This window comes from Phoca vitulina, unplaced genomic scaffold (genome assembly GCF_004348235.1).
Source record: "Phoca vitulina isolate PV1807 unplaced genomic scaffold, GSC_HSeal_1.0 scaffold91, whole genome shotgun sequence".
Taxonomy (NCBI): Eukaryota; Metazoa; Chordata; class Mammalia; order Carnivora; family Phocidae; genus Phoca; species Phoca vitulina.
In genome coordinates, this window is record NW_022589794.1 from 1,614,322 (window position 1) to 1,640,372 (window position 26,051).

The window sequence follows — 26,051 nt, forward strand, 5'->3', positions numbered from 1 at the left end:
AGATCCTGGGGACCCCGGGGCGGCGGGCCTCCCTGACGGTCATCCTTGCAGCTTCAGGGGTAGACCGGATCAGAGGTGTGAAAGTTGTTTACACAGCTGAGCTTCCTCTTCTGCATCCGCTGTGCCATCATCACAGAACCATGCCCTCGATAGCAGCTTTGCCTTCAGCCCATACCCCAGAGTGAGACAGGGGACTGAGACCCTCCCTGAGCCCCGAGCAAGAGGCAGAGCCATCCCTGGGCGGCCTGCCTGCGCCTCTGACCTTCAGCCGACCTCCACATCCCTAATCTGAAAGCTGATCCAATCTGTGACTGTTGGCCATGCGGCAGCTCCGAACTGGCCCCTTCCCCTCCCGGAGATGCGCTGCCTGTGCGGGGAAGGGGGCAAAGAAGTTCTCAATCTGTGCTTGGAACAGCCGCCCTACTCGGTGCTTCCTGCTTCCATCTGCCTGTGAGAAGCAGAAGGTAATGCTAGAGATTGTGAGCTCCACGTAGTGATTTCCCCAAGGCCTGACATTGTACTTTCATAAGCTAAATATCGGTGTGTATCACCAACATGTGTCTGCAAATGGGAGCTGACACGGCAACGTGCTGTTCGCCGATTTGCCGCACACGGGAGTCATGGGTCCGCGGGGACGCCTCAGCCTCACAGGTGGTCTGGTCCTTCCCTAAACTTGGATGGACCACCTCCAAAACATTCACAGCCCTGTTGTCTCATGTCCTTTATTTGGGGTCAGGGACTCACGAATCTGTGAAGTTTTTCAACTCGATCATACAGGCCACTTCTCTGCACAGGTGGGTTTCACTCAGTGTCTCAACAATCCCTTCCTGGAAGTCGGAAGCTCTATGTGAAATCGCCCCCCTCCAAGACCTAGTTCCTATTATTTTACATGGGAAAAGCTAGGATATGCTCCATGCCAACCCAGACGCCCCAACCAAGTTCCCACAACATAAGAAAGAATCAACAGAACTCCCACGTACGTGCGACAGACTGTCATGTTCGTAGCTAGAAAGTCATAAAACATCCCTCCTGACCATCAGACGCTTCCCATCATCGTTGTAACTGTTGGTTTCAAAGCAGTACCTTGGGGCGCCTGAGTGGCTCAGTCGGTTAAGCGTCTGCCTTCGGCTCAGGTCATGATCCCAGGGTCCTGGGATCGAGTCCCACATCGGGCTCCCTGCTCAGCAAGGAGCCTGCTTCTTCTCCCTCTGCCTGCCTCTGTCTCTCTCTCTCTGATAAATAAATAAAATCTTAAAAAAAAAAAAAAATATATATATATATATATATATATATATGAAAGCAGTACCTCTGGGGTATGAGGTGCTCAGCCCTTTTGCTGACACGAGGCGGCCTTTCCAAAACACCAACACACGATTTTGAGGTTCTGCCGATGGCATTTTGAGTGTATTTTGAGACTGTTTACACTTATTTTGCTTAAAATGTTATTTGGGGATCCAAAATTTACATTTTCTTATTAAATACATGTCTGAGGAATGATATATTTCTGTCATGTGCATATATGTCAGATAAAGGTTGATATTAAACCCCAGCAGGCATGCTTCCGGGAGCGTGCTCACCAGCCAGGTGCTCTGGGGGCTGTGACGGAGCTTACCAGCTGGGCTCTGGACTCCACCAGCGCCGAGTGTGAGCCACATAACCTCCACTCCCAAAGTGTGCTGTGCGAACGGCTGCCTCTTACGGAAAAGAGAAATAATCACTGTACTAACACATGGCCTTGCGAGAGCTCAGGGAGATAATGCATCCTTCCCTTCGCTACAACCCTCTACAGACCCGAGCAGAGCCTCGTGCCGCGCTCGGGCCAGCGCTCTGGGAGGAGTTCTTCCGAGCCGGCGCCGGGGAAGTGCTTTCAGGGCCCACATGTGGCCTTCCATGATCTCTTTTCCCGGTCCCTACAACCACAGACACAAGACCAAGACGGTCAGCCCGGGTCCCTGGGAGCTACAATGAGCAGAACCCAGGGGTCCTGCGACGGACATACGGTAGGAGGGAGCAGTCATGGTATTTTCAAGCTGCTGAGATTTTCAGTGTGCTTGTTCCAGCAGCACGAGCTAACCTATCCTGACTGATTCCACATGGCTCGTGTTTGGCGTGCACTCAATTCTAGCTTTGGGTGACCCTGCAAATGTCGCTCTGGTTTTATAGGATTCCGTTCCTCCTCTGCGGACGACACAGCACCTGCCTGCTGGAAATGAGATGCAGTAGCATGGGAAGCACGTTCCGGAAACGACGGCGATAATCAGAGTTGCTATTACCATCATCATCATCATTTCAAAGGTATTCAGTGAATGTTTCTAGAATCTAGCTGACCTAGATTTATCTGTTTTCGTTAATGGAGAAAAACTCTATCCCATTTTTTCTGAGAGGCCCAACCCATGCGTCTCCGGGTCCCACACCCAGCTCCAGGCGCCTGAGTGGCCACGCCCGTAGACCACACCTGTCCCAACGTTATCCTTGTTACTATCACCGTTCCTCACAAGTAAGGGTCTAGACCAACCAGGTCCACCCTTGGTTCTCCCGGGTTACTCTTCTTTCCCCTGGGAAAATAGAGCTGCACAAAATCCTTAGCAAAGCTGTCCGCTGTTTATCTCCACCAACCACTTCTCCGTCTCATCTGGATTTCCCTCTTCACTGGGTCACACGGGTCTGAGATTATCCCATTTTTAAGGGCAGGGGTTTATAAAGCCTTAGGTGTGCCCAGGTGTACTTGATGGTAGCACTTTGTCCTTGCCTAGCTCGGCATTTCCCTGTGCCGGCCCCACCACCGGGTCTCTTGCATCACGGGGACCTGGGACTGCTCCCTTCTGTGACTCTCGCACACCTGCCCACCCACCCAGCCACCCCCACGAGGCCCACAGCTTGAGAGGATCACTACCCTCTAGTGCCACCTGCTGATTCCCTCCCCCACCCAAAGCCTCCTTGCACTCAAAAATAAGAAAAAGTTTAGACTGAGCTGCTTGCATTCCCTTTTACCTCAATTATGGGATCGGAGGGACGGCATCTGATTCCTAAGCTGGTCCATTAACGCACACCCACTGTGGGAAATACCAACAAGCCCAAAGAGAAACAGCAACTATAACCTCCTCCCCCCAGAGAGCCCCACTTGGAAATAATTACTGTTCATATTTTTGGTACATACCTTTCCAGTTTACTCTATTACGTATATGATCATTTTGTGTAGTCTACACATACTCAATTCATTATACGTATTTTCTATACGCATATAACATTAGAGGAAGACTATCGTTACTTTCTTTCTCCTGGAGTCTGGTTTGTAACCCGATCTGTGCTACTCAACACTCCCCCGCTATACAAGCTTTTCTTTTGAATCCCAGTGTTTGAACACTGTCCTTACAGAAACATTCCGGAACATCACCGAGTCCCCAGTGAATGTCCCTGGATGTGAAGTTGGCCGCACTGAGCCAACTGACACGGGCATTTCTGTGGCTCTTGTGGTCAAACTGCCTCGCAGGGCGTATCGATCTGCATCCTGAGAGGGGAGCCTCTGCCTCAGATCCCCACCGACGTCTGGCATCGCTGGTTTTAAGACTCAGAGCTGTTTGCTTCCATCTGTGCAGGTGCATGTGCAAACCAGCCACTGACCAGGCGTGCAGCCCCGGGCAAGCCGCCGGAACAATCCATGCCTCGGTCTCCTCATCTGTAAAACGGGGGAACGGGGGCCTCACGGGTGTGCCTGAGCCTGAGAGGGGTCTGTGCGTGGAAGGCCCCGAGATCAGGGCCTCACGGAGCGCTGGGAGAACGTTCGCCCTCCCGGCGTCCCCCGGGAGTGAGCGAGGGCTGTGCGCTCCCGACAGCCGGCTCAGCGGGGCTGGTCTTGTCCGCCTGCCCCACGCGGGCCATGCAGAAACCGTGTTGTTTATTTGCGAGCAACATCGGGTCCTGTGACACTTACCGTGAGGAAGATGGGATCCAAACTTGACCCAGTGGAGCGGAAAAGACTTTAGGATGCTAACACGAGCCAGCAGCTTTCAACTGTGGGGCATTTGAGAGTCTGAAAAGCTGTTTTTGATTAAAAATAATAGTAATAAGATGAAGAATTCACAGACAGTGGGAGGGCCAGGTGGGTAAATCTGTGCGAAAGCAAATACAGCAAAGTACTCATTGCAGCATCTAGAGGGTGGGCGTGTCTGCGTCCTACGATTCTTTCAGGTGTTTCACGTGTTTCAAAATTGCCATCAAGACGGCTGAGGGGGAAGCCGCTTTGATGCACTATTTCATTTCTTTGCTCTCTGATTCCGAATGTCAGGGGGCCTGGCCCTTTATAAATCGGCTTCTTCCAGCAGGACAACCTCTCGGGGGGATCCAGCCACACCGCTCCCCTGACAGCTGCATCCTGTCCCCTGGGCGAGGGCCACACGGGCTCGGACGGCCCCGCCACGGTCTGCAGGGATCCACTCGGACCCTGCGCTGCACCGTTCATGCCGCCGCAGCCCCGGACCGCCTCCTCCCGGGTGCCCGTCTTCCTTCCACACGGCCAGCACCAGCCCCATCCCACTGGCACCTCGGAAGAAGCAAGTTCACGCTCTTCACCACGCGGCGGCCCTCCGCTTACGGAGGGAGGATTATTAACCCAGCGGCTGTCGGGGGCGTCGAGTAAATTTATGTGGCACAGGTGGTTTGTTTTTGTGTTTTTAATCTTGGGAATTCCAGAGTGGCTCAGACTCCCACTGGGCTTCTAAATCATCTGCTCCTGCTGCGGTCACCTATATAGCCTCTCCTCCCAGCCCCACACTCCCCCATCTCCAGCAGGATTACTGGGCTCCACTAAGCATTGTGGGAAACTCTCCAAAGCCACCTTCTCAGGAGGCCTTGCTTAGTAAAGCCCAGACCCAGCCTTTTATCCCACCTATTGACCAGAGTCCCCGCTGTCGGGGATCCTTTTCAGGGCCTGAATGGTCCCCGGCTGACAAAAGCATTCCCGGCAGTGATGCTTCACGCAGGGCCGCCCTACAGGTAACCATTGTTTGTGAATTATTCATGTACTGCCGGTTCAGACTCCGCAAGTTTGGAGGGGCCCGCCTTCAGAAACAGTGATAAACAGCTCTTAAAGGGTCACACAGGTCAGCGAGAAAATGGGATTTGATTGACACAGATTCTATTGACCCCGTGGTTTTTAAGAAAACAGTTGCCAAGGACAGAAAGAAGCCACATTCCACCGCTATGCGCAAAGCCTGGACCCAGAGGCTGTGGCGGAGCGCCCTCTGCTGTCCATCCGGTGCTCTGCAGGCCGCGAGCAAATGCCAAGAAAAGTCTGGAAGGTGTCCTCAGGACCATGCACACTCCCAAGTCCTGCGTGGAAGGATGACCGTGGCTGCTTGAACGCACTTACATGGAGGTGTGATCTACACACCATGCAATTCACCTGCTGTAAAGGTAGAGCCCAGCTCCCCAGCCCCTGCCTCATCCCCGAAAGCCCCATCCCACCTGCAGCCAGTCCCCATCCCCAGCCTCAGGCAACCGCTGATCTGCGTGGGGCCTCGGTCGCTTTGCCTGTCTTAGAAACCTGGTGTGAGGGCGCCTGGGTGGCTCAGTTGGTTGAGCGACTGCCTTCAGCTCAGGTCATGATCCTCGAGTCCCGGGATCGAGTCCCACATCGGGCTCCCTGCTTGGCGGGGAGTCTGCTTCTCCCTCTCACCCTCTTCCCTCTCGTGCTCTCTCTCATTCTCTCTCTCTCAAATAAATAAATAAAATCTTTAAAAAAAAGAAAAAAAAGAAAGAAACCTGGTGTGAAGGAAATCCTGCGGTCAGCAGCTCCCTTCACTTGCTGAGCGTGGCCCAGCGGTCCATTCCCCCGGCTGCGGGTGGTGTCTCATAGTGTGGAGACCCTGTCTCCTTTAGCCCCCTCCCCTGTCCGTGGGCATGTGGGCTGTCTCCAGTCTGGGGCTCCTATGGAAAATGCTGCCACAAAGATTCGTATCCAGGTCTTTCTGTGGATGCACATTTTCACTCCCCTTGGGTAAATATCTAGGAGTAAATTCTGGGTCAGATAAGACCATGTTTACCTTTTTAAGAAATAGGCCAAACTGTTCTCCAAAGTGGCCACCCCATTTCACATTCCCACCAGCAGCCCTGCCTCCCGCCTCCCACGGACAGGTGCCCCTATCTGGACTCTCCCCGTCCTGGGCACCATTCAGAGGTTACCCCCAGTCTGCCCCACCTGTGACCCACATAAGGGAGTTTTCTGAAAACTTAAATCGGTTGCAACAAGGAAAGCTCACATTAAGATCCAGATGTCCAGCTTCTGAAAACTCAGAGGTGCTGGGACCTGACCCCACGTTACTGGTTGGCAGAGCGAGCTGGAGCTGGGGTTGGGAAGTGGCTGCATCTTCAGATGGGGCTTGCATTTGCCCCCCCTCGCCGAATCTACACCGCTCCCTGCTGCCTCCCCATCACTGAGGTTGGGCCCTAGCCATTGCCTGCCTGTTTTATTTATCATCGGGTTGGAATAAAATGAAACCTTTCCCATACTCACATGTCTATCAAAATTGGGAGGCAGAACAACCCTAGAGCACCATATATTTGAAGAAAAAAATGAGAGAAAACACACTTCCCTTTAATTCTTCTAACAGATATATACTGAATTTAAAAAAGCCCAATATACGGCGCAAGAAATCCAGCAACAGTGGCTTGTTACACGCAGCCAGATCTCAGCATCTGAAGGCTACTGCCCACTCGGATGTGAGCCTTGCCCGGCTTCCTTCCAGCGCCTGGTCTAGGCTCTGCTCCCCCCACTTCACTCTCCACCTCATTCTTCAAGGAGACTGGTTTTAAAAGTTGGCTTCAGCCGAAGGTTATTTAAATACCATGCAGTGACTCCGAAAGCTTTGTGTTTAATTATTCGTGCCTTATTCTCCAGTAACAGTACTCATTTCCGTGGACAAAAGTAGGTCCCACGCTACCGACATGTACGGTAACCCAGCCCCAAATCAGGTAGGAGGACCGTGGTCTCGACGCCTTTGGCCAGGTCTCCAGGGAAGTGTCCGTGGGGCACGGTCACGTGGTCACGGCCGGGCCAGGACACGGCGGAGTGGCTGCAGTGCTTGGAAGAACCAGCGTGCGCCCCTCCAAGGTGGGGCCTCGCTCGGGAAGCTGGCCCCCGCCGGGCTCCGAGCTCCTGGTACTGGACCCCTCTCGACGTCCCCTCCCGAGCACACACTCCGCCCACCCTGTAACAGCTCCCTGCTCGCCTTCTGGGGAGCCTCCCCCAACTCACAGTGTGCACTTTTTGGGTGGGTGGTCACCCCATCTCATTTCTTAGTGGGCACAGGGACACAAAGGTGACCCAACCTGGGCAATGTGTGCCCGCCTGGGAGTTTTGCTTGATTTGGGGACAGTGAACTCGGTGACGGCCTGGCTAAGACAGAGCTGACACAGACCAGGAGCTCTTGAACTTCGACCCACGTCAGAATAACCCGCATTCTGGACGGGACACGTGTTGCTGACCTGTCCCCTCTCTGGGTCAGCGGGTCTGGAGTGGGACCAGGGATCTGCATTTCTTTTTTTTTAAGATTTATTTACTTATTTTGAGAGAGAGAGAACGCACGGAGGGAGGAGCAGAGGGAAAAAGAGAATCTAAAGCAGACTCCACGCCCAGCACGGAGCTTGACACAAGGCTCGATCCTATGACCCCTTATCGCGACCTGAGCCGAAATCAAGAGTCAGACGCTCAACCGACTGAGCCACCAGGTGCCCCGGGATCTGCATTTCTGATGCACTCCCAGGTGATGCTGACGCAGCTGGTCCAGGAACCACACTTCGAGAACCATCAACAGAAAGGAAAACTGTACCTGGGTTTTCCCAGCAGAGCCCGGAGGGGCCGGGGCCTGGCTTTGCCCGCTCGGAAGGGGACGCTCCGGCAAAGGTGTCCTCACGAAGGCCGGCCGAGGGTGGCTGCCGCAGGCTGTGGGGCACAAACAAGCACACGTGTTCATTGTGCACAGGAGACATGTCTGAGGACAGCTCAGCACGGCGGGGGTGTGCTGTGCTCGAGAACGCAGGCGTGCACGCCAAGGGCTCGGGGTTGGGGTCCCAGCTCTGCCACCTCCAGACCCAGAAACACGAGGCGAGGTGCTAGGCAAGTTCCCCGCCTGTAGGATGGGGAGGAGGAAGACAGGACCTGTCTCCCGCGGCTCTCAGGAGGATGAAGCCATTAGGACGGTGTCTGGCATACAGAAATCCTAAGTTCTTGTTGAGAGCTGTGGTTAAACCATCATTCCAGGCGCTGGGATCAAACAGAGGAGTTGATAACAGAGATCCCTAACATACAAGGAGTAGCTAACAACAACAAAAACACCCAACAGAAACAAAGGACATAAATCAACAATTAAGAAAGGCAAAAAAAGAAAGACATACAAACAGGCTTCAACAGGGCCAGAGCCTCGAGCAGGGGATACGTGATTTTACAAGTTTCTTAACAGCACGTTGACAACACGCCAAACATCTTCACGATGTCAAGAAAAAATGGGGTTTTTTTTGCAGTACTATTTACAAGAAGGGAAGGAGGGAGGGAGGAAGAACGGACCAGCCTGAGGACACACCGCGAATCCATGCATGGGATACTGTAATCTCCTTTTTTGTAGATTTTGTAGATCTATTTCTCAACACAGAAGGGTGTTCACAGTAGATGCTCGTTGAAGTTACATGTAGTACATACAACGTGATCCAATTACTTTTCTAAAAGGTCTGCGAAGACGGTCAACAATCCCTGACTCAGGGCGAAAGGGTTTTAGACCTTTCGCTGCCTACGTACAGGGACTTCTCCACAATGAATACGTATTGGTTGCTCTTCTCGATGTTGGAAAAAACAGGTCCAGTGCGTCTCAGGGAGACATAACCACAATACTGAGTGCTGAAGGGACGACGGGATTCGCGCACTGCGAGCACCGAGGGCCCCCCGAGCGGCGGGATCTGAAGTCAGGAGACGGGGGGCTGGACAGCTGCAGGGCCCACGTGCGTGCGGGGACAGCAGCGGCATCAGGGAGTGGGACGTGGCCCGGCGTCCTTGGGGGGCCCCGACAGCCCACGAGGGATTCAGAGCCCTGGGAACAAGGAGGCGCTATGGAAAGCTCTTCAGAGGACTGCAGCGTTCGGAAAAGCGTAGGCGCTGTCCTTGTTCGCCGGGCTAACTAACGAAGCACCACTGTCCTCCCTGCCTCCCCCCTCACAGAGCCTTCGTCCCAACGTGACGATCTCGGCAAACCCCCTTCCTAGGAGGCCGCCAGCCACTGGATAGGGCCTCATCCTGACGTGATCACGTCTGCAAAGACCCTTCCCCCAAAGGTCACACTCACGGGTCCGGCGGCTTCGTACTTGGACATAAGCTTTCGCAGCCGGGGTGCCGTTTACCCCCACGGGCGTTCCCCAGCAAGGGTCATGGATGCTGCTGGAGAGAGCGGGCCGCATGGGGTCCTGAGCACCACCAGCACCCAGCACTCCAGACAGATCCTGTCTGCACCACTGGCCGCGCCCCCTGGGGTCTCCTTACAAGGATGTCCCCACGGCTGCCATCCGAGGTGGGGTCTCTGCTCCCGGCACTCGAATGCGTGCAGGCCAGTGACCACGCAGAGGTGACACTGTGTGAGTCCTGGGTCAGCGAGGAGAACAGCTCCTGCCCGGTCCTCCCGAGACGCTCACGTTGGGGTCCACCCCCGTGCTCCGTGGAAGCCAGGCCACACAGAGAGGCCAGGCGCAGGTGCTCCATCCGGGTCCCAGGGACGGCCACCAGGAACCTCCCAACAGGGGGGAAGAGGCCTCCAGGTGGCCCCCGCCCCAGCCACCCCTGAGCGAGGTCAGCCCCCGAGTCACGAGGGGTGAGGACAGGGTTGCTGTGGTTGCATGCTCACTGGGTCCTGGCATGGCCCTGGGGCAGGGAGCTCTCTGGGGTCTGTTTTAGGAGGGCGCTAATCCCCGCATGGGGCCCCACCCTCATAACCTCATCCCTTCCTCCAGCCCCCACCTCCCGACACCATCACACGTGGGGTTGGGGTTCAGCACATGAATCTGGGTGCACAAACTTGCACCAAGTATCCATCCAACTGTCTTCAGGACACACTGTCCCTCTTTCCTTTGGGAACCAGCTTCTGCCCCGCTCCATCCGTGAACCAGGGGGTGCTGACCCCACTCCCCAGCTCCAGGCCGAGCACAGGACCCCGCATGTCCCCGAAGTCTTCCCGTGAGAGTCAGCCCCAGAATTTCCTGGTGCCGTCTGGGAAAGGAGGGGTCTCTGTGAGCGTCTACACGGATGGGGACACCAGCCCCGAGCAGCAGGTGCCCCAGAGAAGCTGCTGAGCAGGATACCCAGGAGAACGTGAAGCGTTCAGGGCGGGCACTGGGGGCCTGGACCCCGCGCGGAGCTGGGCTTTATGGTCCAGCCGGGCTGAAGCCGGGGCTACCCTTTGGACCTCTCAGTCATGCTGGCCAAAAACTCCCTCCTTCGGCTCATGCCCTTTGACCCCAGAGTTTAGCCTGCAGAACCCCGAGCCCTGAGCGACATGGAGCAAATGAGGGAGGCCCTGGGGGGCGGGCCCCAGGGTAGCTTGATCCCCAGACAACAGAGGGGACTCTAGCTGCCCGTCGGCATCCCCGGGTGCCTCCTGTCCACGGAGCCACAGTGCAAACTGGAGAGTGGCCGAGGGAGTCTACACATGCCAGGGCTGAACACAGCAGAGAAGCGTCCCCCACGGCCCTGCGTCAGGGGTGGGCCGGCCGGTTCCTCTGGAGGCTCCAACGTGGGGCCCAGCCCCGGCTCCTCTCCAGCTGCTAGTGCCCGTGGCCCTGGGTGTGTGGACACATCACTCCTGTCTCTGCGTCGGCCTCAGGGGCCGCTCCCCGTGTGTGTCCTCTGCATGGACGGGTCTGAGTCCTTTCTCGCGTGAAGACACCAGTCACTGGATCAGGACCCGCTCACCCCAGTGACCTAGCCTTAACTTCACCTGCAAAGGCGCCACCCCCAAACTAGGTCCCAAGCACAGCTACGGGGGCTAGACCTTGAACTTCACATTTTAGGGGACAGGTGAGCCCACAACACCGACTGGCCCGTTCGCTTCTCCTACCCCACCGGCCCTTCCACAAATGACCTGCCGTCCCGACCTCTCCCTTCTTGTCCCCTCAGAGAGGAAGCGTCGGTCTGGACGGTGGCTGGTTGTATGAACTGGGATTGAAACCAGCGGGCTCACCACTCTCCCCTTGTGAAACGGGCCCCGTGCTCAGCGCCAGGCATGGGGACTCACCGGGGCCCTGGGGCCTCGTCTCCCGGCCCCACCATTCCCAGCACGTGGCCCCATTTCCGTGGCTCCAAGAACGCTGCCTCACTTCCTGCAGGCCGGAAACCGGGAGCCCAGCCTGCCCGGCATCTCCTGCTCGCCTCTCGCCAGCTGGGAACGTCACCTGCCTGACCCTGGCAGGAAGGAGGGCAGGACACTGCCTGTCCCCACCAACCATGCCAGGCCCACTTGCGACCAAGACGACGAGCCTGGACGGCGGCTCTGAGCTCACCGTCCTCACCGGTCCTGCCACCAGCAGCTGCCCTTGCCCCCACAGAGCGCCGCCCTGATTTAAAGGGTTGGTCCCACCCCAGAAAGCGGACTGGGCAGACCCTGACTCTGCCTGCCGGCCCAGAAACCCCCGGCTCTGACCCCCAGGAGAACAGGGTGCTTCCCGGGTCTGTGCAGAGAGCAGCCCGTCGAGGGGCCAGGGGGGGGCAGGGGCACATCTCCACGTGGGTCCAGTCGTTATCTGGTGAATGAACGAGTGAGCGGATGGTCTGGAGCTCTGGAGTGGTCAGTGCGCCTCCCTGCCCCCCTCCCCTGCAAAACAGAGACACCCCTGGACCGTTCAGAGTCCGTCTGCACCTCAGGAGCGCATGTTGTGAGCAAGAGCGTCCTGCCCCATCCGTCTACACGGCCCTCCTGCCGACGCGGCGCCTGGGAGGTGGCTGCTGAACACCATCCACCTGCTGGGCGGCCGGACAGAGCAGACGCTCCCAGCCGACTGCAGACACAAACAGGTCCACCAGGTGGCGCTGTCTCCCAGGTGCGGGGTGGGGGTGGGGGTGGGGGGGCCTGCACCATCAATCCCACCTTTGCCCATTCGCGGCTCCTCGTTTCACTCCCCGACCCACCACGGAGAACCTGCTCTGCAGGGGGCGGCGGGGGACGCCTGGGGACAGAAAGATGAACAGAGGCCGTGTCTGCCCTATCCTGGGGGTCCCCACGCTGCCCCCGCACCTGCCGTGATGGTGGACGAGTTCCGCGTCCGATGGGCAGCCACAGAAGCCGGGCGCCTGCTCACCTGGGTTTTTTACTTTACTTTGTTTTACTTTACTAGCTACACGTGGCAGGTGTAGAGGGAAGACACAGAGAGGAAAACTAGGAAATGCAAAGAGAAGGCTTAATACTATTTCTGTCCGTCCGTCCGTCCCAGATCTTCAGGAGCACGGCCCTGGACAGGTCCCGGCAAGTCCTGCACTCGGGGCTGGGGGCACCACGGCGAACCAGGCAGAAGCAGCGCCTACCTCGCTCATGGACTTCTGTTCCAGAGGGGAGGGGAGGCCACAGACTTCCAACAGGCACGCGAGCCCTGGTGATCGGCAGAAGGGGAGAGGGTGGTCGGAGGGCAGGACATGTAAGCAAGACCCGAAGGCTGAGGAAGAACCAGCCGCGAACGATCTAGACCTCCAGGCTCGGAGAGCAGCAGGTGTGGAGGAGTCCAGGGAGGCCCTGATGGAACGGCCGGAGGAGAGTGGCCGGAGGGGATCGCTGGGGCGCGGAGCCAGCCAACGCTCGGTCACGGCTCTCCTTCAAGGGCAACGCAAGCCCACGCGGTCCCCCCAACGGGTGGGCAGAAAGCTGCCAACGGGCCCAGAGGACGTCAGGTGGAGGGCCAAAGGCTGTGGCGGGTACTGAGTCTCCTACCCCAGTGAGCGACCATGCAACCAACTCCACGGAACGTGTTTTCACTCCTGGCTGGAATGAGACGCCCCTGGGGAGGTTGGGGATCCCCCCGTGCTGGTCTATCCCTACGACAGGAATATTCGGCCACAGAGGGATGGAGCGCTAACACGCGCTCCCCGTGGATGGGCCGTGAAGGAAGCCGGTGCAGAAAGACACACGGCAGCAGGCAAACCCGCGGAAACGGCAGGTTAGTGGAGGCCGGGGGCACGGTGACAGCTGAGGGGCGCCCCCGGGGGCGACTGGAGGGCCCGCGCGTGGTCCCCGCACAGCTCTGTCAACCCAGACTGCCAACGACTTACTCACTTTTAAACTGTGAATAAAATGTCTAATTTACGTGAGTCTCCCCTCAACAAAAACAAATATAGGATAATAGTAAGTCTGTGGAACTCGGACAGAATCCCAAAGTAGAGTGGAAAACAGTCCTTGCCGGGTGCTTACTGTTCCCACGACTACAGCAGGACTCCCCCAAACGCTTACAGCGAGCGCGTTCAACCGCACTCCGCAAGGCGGGTGCCGCCGTCACGATCAGCTCCGACCCGCGGTTAAGGAAACTGAGGCACAGGGCTGCACTCGGGCAGCAAGGATGCGAACCAGATGGTCCTGCGCAGACCAGCAGATGCACGCCAGGACGGGGGACGGCCGCGGGGGGGGTCGGGCCACAGGTCATCACACCGCTGCTAGAAGGTTCCAACGATTTCCTCACCGCTTCCTATTCTCTGCCGTCGGTCTTCGCAGATTTGACACCACGCTGAACCGTATTTATTACTATGTCACAATGCATTTCAATGTTATTTATGGGAGGTCTTTCCTTATTAGCCTTTTTTGGTGAGAAACCTCCTTTTCATTCTACCTAGATGAATTTGAGAATCACTGGGTGACATTTTCAAAAATTGGGAGGAAAAAAATTGCTCCTAAGATATTTGTCTTTCTACCAGAATGATGGTGTTTATCTCCATCCACTCAAAAGTCCTCTTAACCCCCTGTTGGATCTGGGTTTTCTCCAAACAAGCAAACCAACCCCTCCCGCGTACTTGGAAGAACCCCTCTTACTGACACTTGTGTGAGCCGGACATCAACACTGAAAATACTACCTAGAAATGAACAAGGGTGAGCATCCGGGTGACAGGAGACAATCCTATCTACACATCTGAGACCCAAACATGTAGATTCTTAGCTTAAAAGAATAAAGGCATGAATCCTTGCTGGGTTTCTTAGATAAATGTGTCGCTTCCTACAGGTTTTTGATATTCTGCAAAGGGGTCCCAGGCAATGCCCCCACCTGCCTCAGAACACGCGTGAGCACCGAGACCCAGAGTGGGGCTCTCCCCCCGCCAGCCCCTCGCGCACACTAGCCGGCCCCCCGAGAGCCGCCGCCCTCCCCGGTGCCGCGGGAAGAAGCCCGAGGCCCCCAGCCCCTCAGGGACGCCGCTGGGCGTCTGGCGGGTGCGCCACGTGGGCCGCAGGGCTGCAGTGTGGGGGGAGGACGTGGCTCCCCTCCATGTGCTCACACTCCAGCCAGGGGAGTCGAGCAGTGGTCGCGAGCCTCTCCCTTAAAACACGGGGCCGTGTCTGTCCCACTGGACGGCCGTCTCGGGGGCTCCCAAAAACTTCGTTTTGCGGTATAGCTGGATACGAAAGATTCCGTGGCGGGGAGTCAAAGAACACGCAATGCCCACGATGGGTCCGTTTTTTAAAATCACAAGTAAACAGGAGTTAATGTGAGATGAATATTTTAAAAACTGTGCCACCACACAAAGCAAGGAAGTCTACGATTTCTTCCTGATGAATCTGCCAGAACCTAAGTATGAGTTTTTCCCGGGGCCCCTGTGTCTGGAGTCAACGGAAGGTCCCCCAGCCCCACGCGGTCCCCGCCGGACGGCGCCTCCTCACTGCGGGGACTTCAGGGCCTGTCTCTGGGTCCCGCCTGCAGGTGCGGGGAGCTGGGGGCCACTGGGGGGGAACAGACTCAGCTTGGGCTGCTGCAAAACCCCAAAGACAATGGGGGGACGGAATGTGCCCAACGCCCCTGAACCGTGCACTGAAAAATGATCAAAATGGTGAGCTTTATGTTGTGTGCATCTTACCACAATTATTATTTTTATTATTTTTTAGAGATTTTATTTATTTGAGAGGGAACACAAGCAGGGGGAGTGGGAGAGGAAGAAGCAGGCTCCTCGCTGAGCAGGGAGCCCGATGCGGGGCTCGATCCCAGGACCCTGGGATCATGACCTGAGCCGAAGGCAGACGCTTCACCGACTGAGCCACCCAGGCGCCCCTTTTACCACTATTTTTTTTTTAAATGTTTGGCTGCCAAAACCCTTTTGCTCACTTCAGATGAGGGTCCCCTTCCTTTCTCTACTTTTCAGGAGGTAAAAGTCGATTCCTAACCTCCGGCCTTGACTCTGGCAACCCAGCCTCTTCCTCCACGCTCCTGAATTCCCAGACGGCGCCTCCTTCTTTCTCAGCCCTTCCTGCCTCCCTGGTCTAGGCTGCCTTCTCCCAAACCTAACGGGGATCCCCCACAACCCCCCGATACCCTCACCAGGGCCCGCCTGCACACCTGTCCCCCCCCACGCTCTGACACTCACCCCTCCCCTCCCCAACTCAGCCACCACCCATCCTGCGAGCCCCTGCTGGCCTCCTTCACCCCGAACATGAATGCACCACTCGGGGTGTCACTCGGACCAATGCCAAGAGTCACCCCCTCCTTCTGACACCAACAAGACGCAATACTCCCTTGCTAGTTGTTCTGCTTCGGGCTCTTTGAAAATGTGGTGGAGACAATATTCAGGATGCTCTTTTGAAAATGGACACAGACTTTTATGAACATGATAGCACGCGATTCCTTCTATCAGCCTATATTTGTACCCAGTACAAATTCAAGTTCGTCTGGTTATCTCAGAAACACTCCAGTGGGTTTGGTTCAAACCAGGATCCCAACACCGTCCACACATTGCATCTGGCTCGGATTTCTCTTAGGTCTGGGTCTCTTGCTGGTTTTCTTAGATAAATGTGTCGCTTCCTACAGGTTTTTGATATTCTGCAAAGGGGTCCCAGGCAATGCCCCCATCTTTTTCCTACAGATGCATTTAACTTAATCAGGAAAATGTGAAAAGAGCAAGTGAGCAGGATTTTAAACAAAGGAACATATTGGGCAGGGACCTGAGGGCACCGCAGGTCATCCCCTTGCTGTTCGCAGACGTGCATCCTGTCCCTAGGAAGGTCACGAGGACCTCGGTGCACCCTGTTCAGGTGAACGATCATAGTCCATCACTCTCCCCGGATGCCGGGAGGTGGGGACGTTGTGTGTGGCTCGGACCAGGGGTCCAGACTGCTCTTGGGCCTTGCGGGCATCGCACGAGGTAGAGATGAATCCATGCGCCCCAGCGAGGTGGCCAAGGCCAGGGACCCTGGCTGTGTCACCAGTGGTTTGGGTTGTGCTCATTCATTCGATAAGAGCTGCTCAGTCTTTCCTCTGAAAGGAAATTCTACAGAACAGAATGTGGAAAATCCTCAAGAAGAAACGCATTAATCGGCCCCTTGGGGCTGGCCACCCAGGGACGCGCTTGGCCACCACCTCCAGGCTGGCTTCTTACAAAAGTTTTGGGACATCTGACTCATTATCTACTTTTTATTTTGGAGACACTGTAGATTTACGGAGAAGTCGTGGCAACCGCTTTACCGGTCTTTCCTAACACCCCAGGTCCCGAGCCCCTGGAAACCTCGCTAGGGCCTGCCCAGCCCGTGGCCCCAGAGACACACCTCCCGTCCCCCTGTGGTCCCCCTTCCCTGGCTCTTGATCTCCCTGAGCCTCACTCCCCGTGTTTTCCTCTGCGGATGGGGACCTCCCTCCCTCCATCCCCTTCCACAGGTGCAGCGTGGGAACCAGGCTCTCTCTAACCCAGACGTGGGGCAGTGCACATGGCCGAGGGCCGTCGGCCTGTCCACGGAGAGGGCCCAGCTGCTAACCCCGGGGACCGGGGACTGTCCGGTTCTGTGCTGTCACGTGTGTTCCCGGGAGCCAGACCGCGGAGCTCTGAGGCGCAGTCAGTCCCACGGGTCACCGTCCCCAGCAGGAGGGGACGCCCGCATGGCTTCTGTACCCGGCTGGGATCCCGCTTCCCAGCGAGACGGACAGCAGGTGGGAGGGCATGGGCCACACGTCCTGCTCCAGCCGACCTCTGTGACCGCAAGGAGCTGCCCAGCGTGGGCCCCAGCCTCAGCAAGTGCCCTGAACCAGAGCCCCCGAGCCCCGGGCCCGTGGCCAGCACTGGGCATCTGAGGATCTCCCTACACGGCATCGAGATCTCATAGACCTTCTGTCGTCTGTAAAGGGCACTGCCGTAACCTCCTCAACACCGGAGTCAGCACCATGCCTTCAGCACATGAAAGCCGGACCAACCATCTACACACGACCCTCCACGCTCCCATCTCTGTCGGAGTGAGAGCCAGAGTCCCTGCGAAGGCCCACAAGGTGCTGAGTGATGGGCTCCCCACCCCCACCCCCAGCGCACAGACTATTGTCTCTGATTCACCTCCCGCCACAGGGCCTTTGCACGTGCTGCCTCTGCAGCCTGGAAACTCCTCCCCCAGAATCCAAATGGATCCCACGCTCCCCTATTTCATGCCACCACCTGGGTATCACCTTTCAGTCCGATATCCTGAACCACCCTACATGCCAGCGCATGGTGCCCACACTCAGGCCCCTTGTCCCCCTCTGAGGCATCCACCACACCCAGGACCCTACACTGTCTACCTCTCCACTCCTCGAGAGGATGACCCTGTGGGCGCAGACCCTTTCCCCAGACGGCTCACCACCCTGTGCCCAGCACACAGAACGCGGCTGGCATGCAGGGGTCCTCTGCATACCTGTGGAGCCAATGAGCTGCTTGTTTCGTGAAAACAAGGAAGGGGGAGCGTCCTACGTCTTTGTTGGCGGGGAGGAGGCAGAATATCCCCATTTCCCACCGGAAGAACACAAGCTAAGACGCAGGTGAAGCCTCCGCACGAGTGTTCAGACGGAGGGTCGGGGGCTGTGCTTCCTCACCCGAAGCTCACACGGAAGGACCCAGAACTCCATCTGCAAAGCACCAGGAGTGAGCTGGGGCGGGGCAGCGGGGAGAGCAGGGGCCCTCCCACCCCTCCCCTGCAGCCTGCTTACAGCCCGCCCTCCCTTCCCCCCGTACATCGCTGTCCGGACGCCCACTGCACAGCTCAGAAGCACAGATGTCCCCGAATCTTCTCCAGAGAAGTGTCTCCCAAGAATCCATGAAGCAAGGGCTGGGGAGGAGGATGCCCCCATCTGCCCATGTGCGGTCCGGATCCGGCTGCCCACCTCCAGCCCCCAGCTCTGTACCCCCCGGGATGTCTCGGCATCACACAGCACATGCCTGGGGTCCCGGTCCAGTGGGCACACACGTCCACGGCCCCGTGACAACCCCTCTCGGACGAGACACAGGAAGAGTCGTTGCCACATCCTCCCACTGACCGGCTCTGATGCCACAGACGGGGGGAGGGGGGCGGGCAAGCAAACCCTCACTCTTATCTACAAATGGAAACCAAGCCCAAAAATCTCCTCCAGCAGGGACGACCCCAGGAGGAGCCACGGGGACGGGCCGCAGCCCCTCCGCCCCCGGGCCCCACCTGCAGGCTCGCCATCCCAGGACAGAGGCTGGGCTCAGCAGCACCTCCCCTCTGCCTTCAGGGCCCCGTCCCAGGTCCTGGATGCGGCGCCCGGACAGCAGAGGGCTCGCCCCTGAGGACAAGACAGCCCCCTGCAGAAGGAGGGAGGGCACCTGATCCTGCCCCCGCCGCACCACGTCGGCCACCTGCTGGGTCCCCGCCCGGCGGCCTCGACGGCTGCAGGTGGGGGGTCATGGCCCCGTGCTGCCGACATGACAGGATACCTGCTCCTGGGTATGCGGTCGCCAGAACCAGGGATTAGCTGTTACGCTTACACACTTACACACTTGGTAATCTTTTCTAGTTATGGACAGTCCTGTTTAGGAATTCATCATTGGAGGGAAGGGTTTTTTTTTCCCATCTGGGAGAAATGACTTTAATAGGCCTTTTGTTTAAATACAAAGGTAAAGCCAAATTCCTGTTCCACAATGAGAAAGTTCAACTAACCAGAGCAAAGCCACATAATAAGATCAGCACACACGCTCACTACGTGTCAGGTACAAATCCAAGCATGGCACCCTTAGGACCCATTAAACCTCCTAGCGATCCCATTTAAGAGACGGGAAAGCGGAGGCACAGAGTGGGGGAGTAACTTGCTCAAGATCACATAGCAAGTGAGCAGCAGAGTCTGGATTCAAACCCAGAAAGTCTGGCTCCAAAGTCTGAGGCATTGACGACGACGCCGAATCACCCTCTAGCTCGCAAGGAGAGAAGCGGGAATCTGGCCACGTGAAAATCTACCAATTTGCAAGCGTTGGAGATCATCTTTTTAAAAAAATCCAAACACGGACTCTGACAAAACTCATCAAGGATATCTCAACAAATTAAAGAAACTGGATTTTAACTGGGAAAACAATCACTAAGGAGGCTGTACTGTCGGGGCCTATTCCTTGCTCGTGGGCAGCCTCCGATGCAGGGTCCTGCTCCGTGTCCTGCCCATAGTCTCACTTCCGCGATCCCCGTGGGACAGAGGCCCCCGCCGGCTCCCCTGCCATCTCACCCGTCAGAACACGACCTGGTACAGGGAGCCAGCAGCCGACCCCCAGCTCGGTCGTGCTTGACCAAAGCTGACTGTTTCTCCTGTTAGCCCACGTAGGAGTGGGCGTGTGTCCAATTCTGCCACTGAGACATTAGGGAAAGTCTCCAGGGGCAGGGCTGGGGAGGCCTGGACATTTAGTAAAATGGGACATGGAGGAAAATCCTCCCCGTTCTTCTCTGTTCTGTGGACACTGTGTAACAGTCTGTGCCTGGATCCCTGGCAGCCATCTTGTGACCATGAGGAGCCTGAGATACGGACTCAGAGAATTAACCACGTCTGAACAGTCCTGTCTCCAAATTTCTTATTCTGTGGAATCCTAAATCTTCCTTCTTCAAGCCATTTCAACTGGGTTTTCTGTTCCTGCAGCCACGAGCATCCTGAACCATATACTGGTTCTGCCTCCTTCCACGAGGAGCCTTCCAGGGCCTTCCTGAGCCTCACCTGCTGGCGCCTCCACGAACTAATGGAGCGGGGGGTTGGAGGTCAACTCTTCCAATCCCCACATTTTCAGAGGAGGAAGCTGGACCTGCGGGTTTGAACGTACCCATAATCACCTAGCAGGTAAGTGGCAAAGGCCTGGTGTGGAGCCTCCCCCCGGACATCCCAATTTCAGATGTGCAAAGTGTCGGGCTACCAACAAGATCACTGGCGTGTGTGACAAAAGTGAAGGCCAGTGGAAACAGTGAGTGAGCCCTAAGGTCCTGCCTCCCAACACCTGTTGGGCTGGAAATGGCGGGTGACAGATCGCAGGCACGGGGTTTGCAGAACAGACGGCAGAAGCCATAAACAGACCCCTCCTGTGCCGTCCCGTCTGTCCTGTCCCCTCGGCCTGAGCACCCTCTGTGTGCTGATGGCTTCCCGATCTAGGCCACCCGCCCTCTCCCAAGCTCCGGTCTCTAGGCCAGCTTAGTTTCTTGACTCCATGTTTAACAGGGACCTCAGACTCGCCGCTGACAAAGCACGGCTCTCGGTTACTGGCCACCGAGCATCCCCTCCCCGCTGCCCCTCAGAGCAGAAGGCGCCTCCACTCAGCCGTCTGCTTGGGCCAAGCACCTGGCCAGCAGCCCTGCTTCCGTCTGTCCCAGCCGGGGCCCCCACAAGAAACAGACCTTATAACAGTTCACGCAAGGAGATGTTTCAGAAAGGGCCCCTCTCAGAGATAAGGGCAGGACGCACACAGATGCTGCGAGCCAGGGGGTGCAGAGACCGGCGGGGAATCGCAGAGTTCTCAGAGGCCAGGGAAGCTGGGGTCCCTGCGTGGTGGGAACTGTGATCAGGATGTGACGACCCCGCTGCTGTGGTTTGAATGTGTGTGTCCCCCAAACTCTCATCTTGAAATCCTAACACCTGGTGTGACGATGTTAGGTGGTGAGCCTTTGGGAGGTGATGGGGTCATGAGGGTGGAGCCCCCATGAATGGGATTTGTGCCCTCACGTGAGACCCACAGAGCCCCCGCCCTCCTGCCACATGAGGACACAGGGAAGTCTGCCCCTGGGAGGAAGGCCCTCACCCTCTGGTGCCAGCAGCCTGATCTCGGCCGTCCAACCTCCAGAGCTGGGAACAACACGTGTCGGTCATGTGTGTCTGTGGTCCTTTGTTACTAACAAGCTCCACTAACAGAGACGTACGTGGTCCTGAAGAAAGGTCGGGACGGTGAACACACACCCCACCTGTCTCCTCCTCCTCGTGCTCCCCATCCGTCAACCAGGCCAGAAATCAGAGGGCGAGCACCTGGGTGATGTGGTCCGAGGGGTCAGCCTCCGGGACGTGGGGCAAGAGGAGGGCGGAGAAGGGGAGAGGTGGCAGGGGGACTGTGTGCATGCATGCACACCCTGCCTAACATGGCACCTCGCCCACCATGGAACCTACCACGGGGGGCCCAGGGGGGCCTGAGAACAGCCTGAGCTCTGACAACACCCCCACTCCGTTCAGATTCATCAGCAGACAAGGGACGCTCTCCTGGCTGGGGGTGGTCCGGCCACCTCCGTGAAATCACTGGCTGGGCGCTCACCTACGCGGACAAAGGGACAACCCTTAGGAAGGCAGGCTTGAAACACAAACAGGAAGTAAAGAAACAGAACCGACCAGCGATACCAGGACGGGCACAGCACAGAGGGAGTTCGCCCAGATCTAGACGCAAGTCAGGCCGCAAAAAGACAAAGCGAGGAAGGAACCGACAAAGCAGAATCAGCCTCGGGGAGGGCCGGCACGCAAAGCTAAGTACTGCAGCCATATGGGTAACACGTTATCTGAAACCTCCGGTCTTGAACAACACACTGTAAGGGGTGTGAAGCAACGTTAAGGTGCGTTCTGATAAAACAAAGGAAATTTTCCTTTTCTTTTTTTTAAAGATTTTATTTTTAAGTCATCTCTACACCCACGTGAGGCTCGAACTCACAACCCCGAGATCAAGAGTCGCACGCTCCTCAGACTGAGCCGGCCGGGCATCCCCAAAGGAAATTTTCAACTTTAGGTTTGTGGGCCCTCCTCCTGGGTCCCCGGGGAAGCGGTACGTTAACGTCTACCGAAATCAGAAGGACTGCACCACACTTCAAAGCAGGGGCTCTACATTTGCAACGACGTGGATGGAACTGGAGGGTATTATGCTGAGCGAAATAAGTCAAACAGAGAAAGACATGTATCATATGACCTCACTGATATGAGGAATTCTTAATCTCAGGAAACAAACTGAGGGTTGCTGGAGTGGGGGGTGGGGTGGGAGGGATGGGGTGACTGGGTGACGGACACTGGGGAGGGTATGTGTTCTGGTAAGCGCTGTGAATTGTGCAAGACTGTTGAATCTCAGATCTGTACCTCTGAAACAAATAATGCAATATATGTTAAGAAAGAAAAAAAGAAGAAGAAGAATGTAGCAGGAGGGGAAGAATGAAGGGGGGGAAATCGGAGGGGGAGAAGAACCATGAGAGACGATGGACTCTGAAAAACAAACTGAGGGTTCTAGAGGGGAGGGGGGTGGGAGGATGGGTTAGCCTGGTGATGGGTATTGAGGAGGGCACGTTCTGCATGGAGCACTGGGTGTTATGCACAAACAATGAATCATGGAACACTATATCTAAAACTAATGATGTAATGTATGGGGATTAACATAACAATAAAAAAAATTAAAAAAAAAAAAAAAAAACAAAAACAAAGCAGGGGCTCTAGTTCTACCCTGGGCACACATTGAACATCTGCTTCATTAGCAAATAACCTTAAAAAAAAAAAAAAAACTCAAACATAAAAGAGAAGTGTAAAACCTCCATAAGTTTCCAAAAGATGGAGCCACGTGGCCTCACATACTAAACACACAAGACGGTCTGTAACTCTCTGGAATGTCCTTCACCACGATGATTTGTAACTTTATGTTAAAAACAAAACGTACATTGGGGCGCCTGGGTGGCTCAGTCGTTAAGCGTCTGCCTTCAGCTCAGGTCATGATCCCAGCGTCCTGGGATCGAGCCCCGCATTGGGCTCCCTGCTCGGAGGGAAGCCTGCTTCTCCCTCTCCCACTCCCCTGCTTGTGTTCCCTCTCTCGCTGTGTCTCTCTCTGTCAAATAAATAAATAAAATCTTTAAAAAAATAAAAAATAAAAATAAAAAAATAAAAAATAAAAACAAAACATACATAACCCCGCTCCAAATGCTCCTTCCCCAGAGCACTTTCTCCTTTATGAAGATTGTATATCCTGGGCAGCTATCCTAACCGGGGCTTGAATACAACTCCTTTCCTTTCTCTTTACAATTTTTTTTAAAGGTTCATTCATTTTATGTCGACAGGTCCCTACTCAGGAAAAAAGTGGTGGATAGAGACTCTGTGTCCTCAGACGTTCAGTGTGCAAAGACTCGAGGCAGCTGTTATGTATGTAACCAAAGAACTAAAGGAAACCATCCTTAGTAATGAATCAAGAGATTCTCAAGTAGATGGAAATACGTATTTTTAAAAAAAAGATCCAGATGAAAATTCCAGAGTTGAAAAGTGCAGCTACAGTGATGAACAGATTTGCTCCGTGGTGGATTTCAGGAGTAAAGAATCCGAGCACCCGAAGTGAGATCAGTAGACGTTATCCAATACGAAGAACAGAAGAAAAAATACGGAAGAGAATGAACAGAATCTCAGAGACGGGGGGAGAGCAACAAGAATATCAAGATACCTGTAAGGGGAGTCCCAGAAGGAGAGAAGGGCAGGGGCCGGAGGAAATATTTGAAGACATAATGGATGGCCAAAAACTTCCCAAATTTGATGAAAAACAAAATATACAGAGGTCTAGGGGCGCCTGGGTGGCTCAGTCCGTTAAGCGGCTGCTTTCGGCTCAGGTCATGATCCTGGGGTCTTGGGATCGAGCCCCGCATCCGGCTCCCTGCTCAGCGGAGAGCCTGTTTCTCCCTCTCCATCTGCCTGTCACTCTGCCTACTTGTGCTCTCTGTCAAATAAATAAATAAAATCTTTAAAAATATATATATATATATACAGAGGTCTATCTATACCGAGGCACATGCTGGTCGAGCTCTCAGAAGACAAGGAGAATCGTGACAGTAGAAAGAAAGAAGGGACGCACCGTAGGTACTGTTAGGGGCCACAGGATAACGGCCGCGGGGCTCGGTGGGGGCAGGAGGCCGTGGAGGGATGACCTCAAAGGGCGCGAGAAGACTGTGAACCAGGAGTTCACGGTCCACACAGTACCCTTCAAAACTGAGGATGAAACAGAGATGTTCCCGCATAAAGTCCAAGAACATGCTTCTACCAGACCTGTCTTCCCAGAAACACCAAAGGAGGTCCTGTGAGCTGAAAGCAAGAGACTCGGCAGTGATGAGGGTCTGTAGGAAGAATCCCAGCACCAGAAATGGTCGAGCCAGGTGCAAACATCAAAGGCACGGTAGGTACATCTTCCTCTTTTCTTAATGCCTCTGAAAGACGCAAGTTGCGTACAAACAGTAATTTTGTCCAGATTATACAAAGAGCTCTTATGATTCAAAAATAAGAAGCCATCCACATTTTTAAAATGTGCCAAAGGTTTGAGTGGCTATTTCACGAAGAGAGGCCTATGAATGACGAGTAAGCCCATGAAAAGGTGTCCCTCTCCATGAGCCAGTGGGGAAAATGCAGAGTAAAACCGCGGGGAGACAGCACATGGCACCGTCGAGCGAAGCTACAAGAAAAAGACAGACGGCGCCGAGTGTTGTCGAGGATGTGGAGTCTGGGGTCCCTGCACATTGGTTGCTTGGGGGACAGGGAAATGGTGTTACAGTGGGACAAACGGCTTGGCAGTTTCGTAAAGTTACAGGTTCATGCGACCCAGGAGCATCCCCAAGAGAAATGGCACCGTGTGTCTGCAGACGTGGACGCCCGCGAAGCTCAGGCAGCGCGGCTCACGATGGCTAGACCTGCGGTGAGCGGATACACGAGGCGTGGTTTACACTAAAGACAATAGAAAAGAACAAAGTAGGGATTCGTGGTGCCGAAGGGCCAGACCTCACTAGCGGGACGTTGAGGGGAATCAGCTGGACTGACTCGGGGTGCACAGAATGGCCAGAGAAGCCGGATCACAGACAGAAGGCCTTCTGCAGGCTTCCCGGCGCTGCGTGCGTGCGTGCGAAATGGCCTGAACTGGACGGTGCGTGGTTACACAAGCCTATAAATGTACTGAAAACCACAGAACTCTACCGCTGCGACAGATGAACTCACGGCAGATTAGACCTCGAGAAGCACCTGCAGAAAACACGACGGTGGGCGGGCACTCTGCAGCCCCCCGAGCAGCTGCGGCCCGCGAAGCCCAGAGGACGCGGGCGGGCGCTGGGGCTGCCTGGGCTGGGTCCCCGCCCCACCAGACCAAACCAGCCCGGCTCGGAGCCCCCAGACAGCGAGCCCCAGCACCCGGGGGCAGGCGGCGCGGAGGCCACCCCACGCCACCCCCCACTTCTGCCCGAGCCCCACTCTGCCTCAGAGGCCACCTGCGCCGGGAGCCCCGCTGTGCCCTCGGGCGGGCCTCGCGGCCCCGGGCGCCCAGCGGGAAGCGAGGGACACGCAGAGGCTGTGTGCGTGTGCGCGCGACTCCGGCCGCAGCTTCTGTGCCCACCCCGGCCTGAGGTCCTGGGAGGTTCCCAGCGCCCCACCCCCCTCCTCTGTCTTGGAGGGGCCCGAGGTCACGCCCAGGTCAGACCTCTCCAGCACTCCAGGCAGCCTTTTCTGGAACTTACCCCGTGCGAAGTCAAGGCCCGAGCCGCCTTCTGTGGTTTAGGAGCCCGCCTCCTCCCCTGCAGTGGCCCCAGTCCGAGGGGGGGACGGAGGCCGCCAGGCTGTCCGCGGCCCTGAGGTCAAGGTGGAGGGTGGCCGGGCCTGCTGGC

At 56.1% G+C, this 26,051-nt stretch overlaps 1 protein-coding gene across 4 annotated transcripts in view; it reads right to left on the minus strand.

Annotated features, from left to right (window-relative positions):
- The window catches only part of STX2 (syntaxin 2), a 185,475-nt gene that overhangs the window by 129,362 nt on the left and 30,062 nt on the right, over positions 1-26,051 (minus strand). For all 4 annotated transcript variants that reach the window (XR_004298352.1, XR_004298350.1, XR_004298349.1 and 1 more), the window contains exon 10: positions 7,827-7,939. The gene's annotated coding sequence lies outside the window, so the exon portion shown is untranslated. The remainder of the gene's footprint in view (positions 1-7,826; positions 7,940-26,051) is intronic.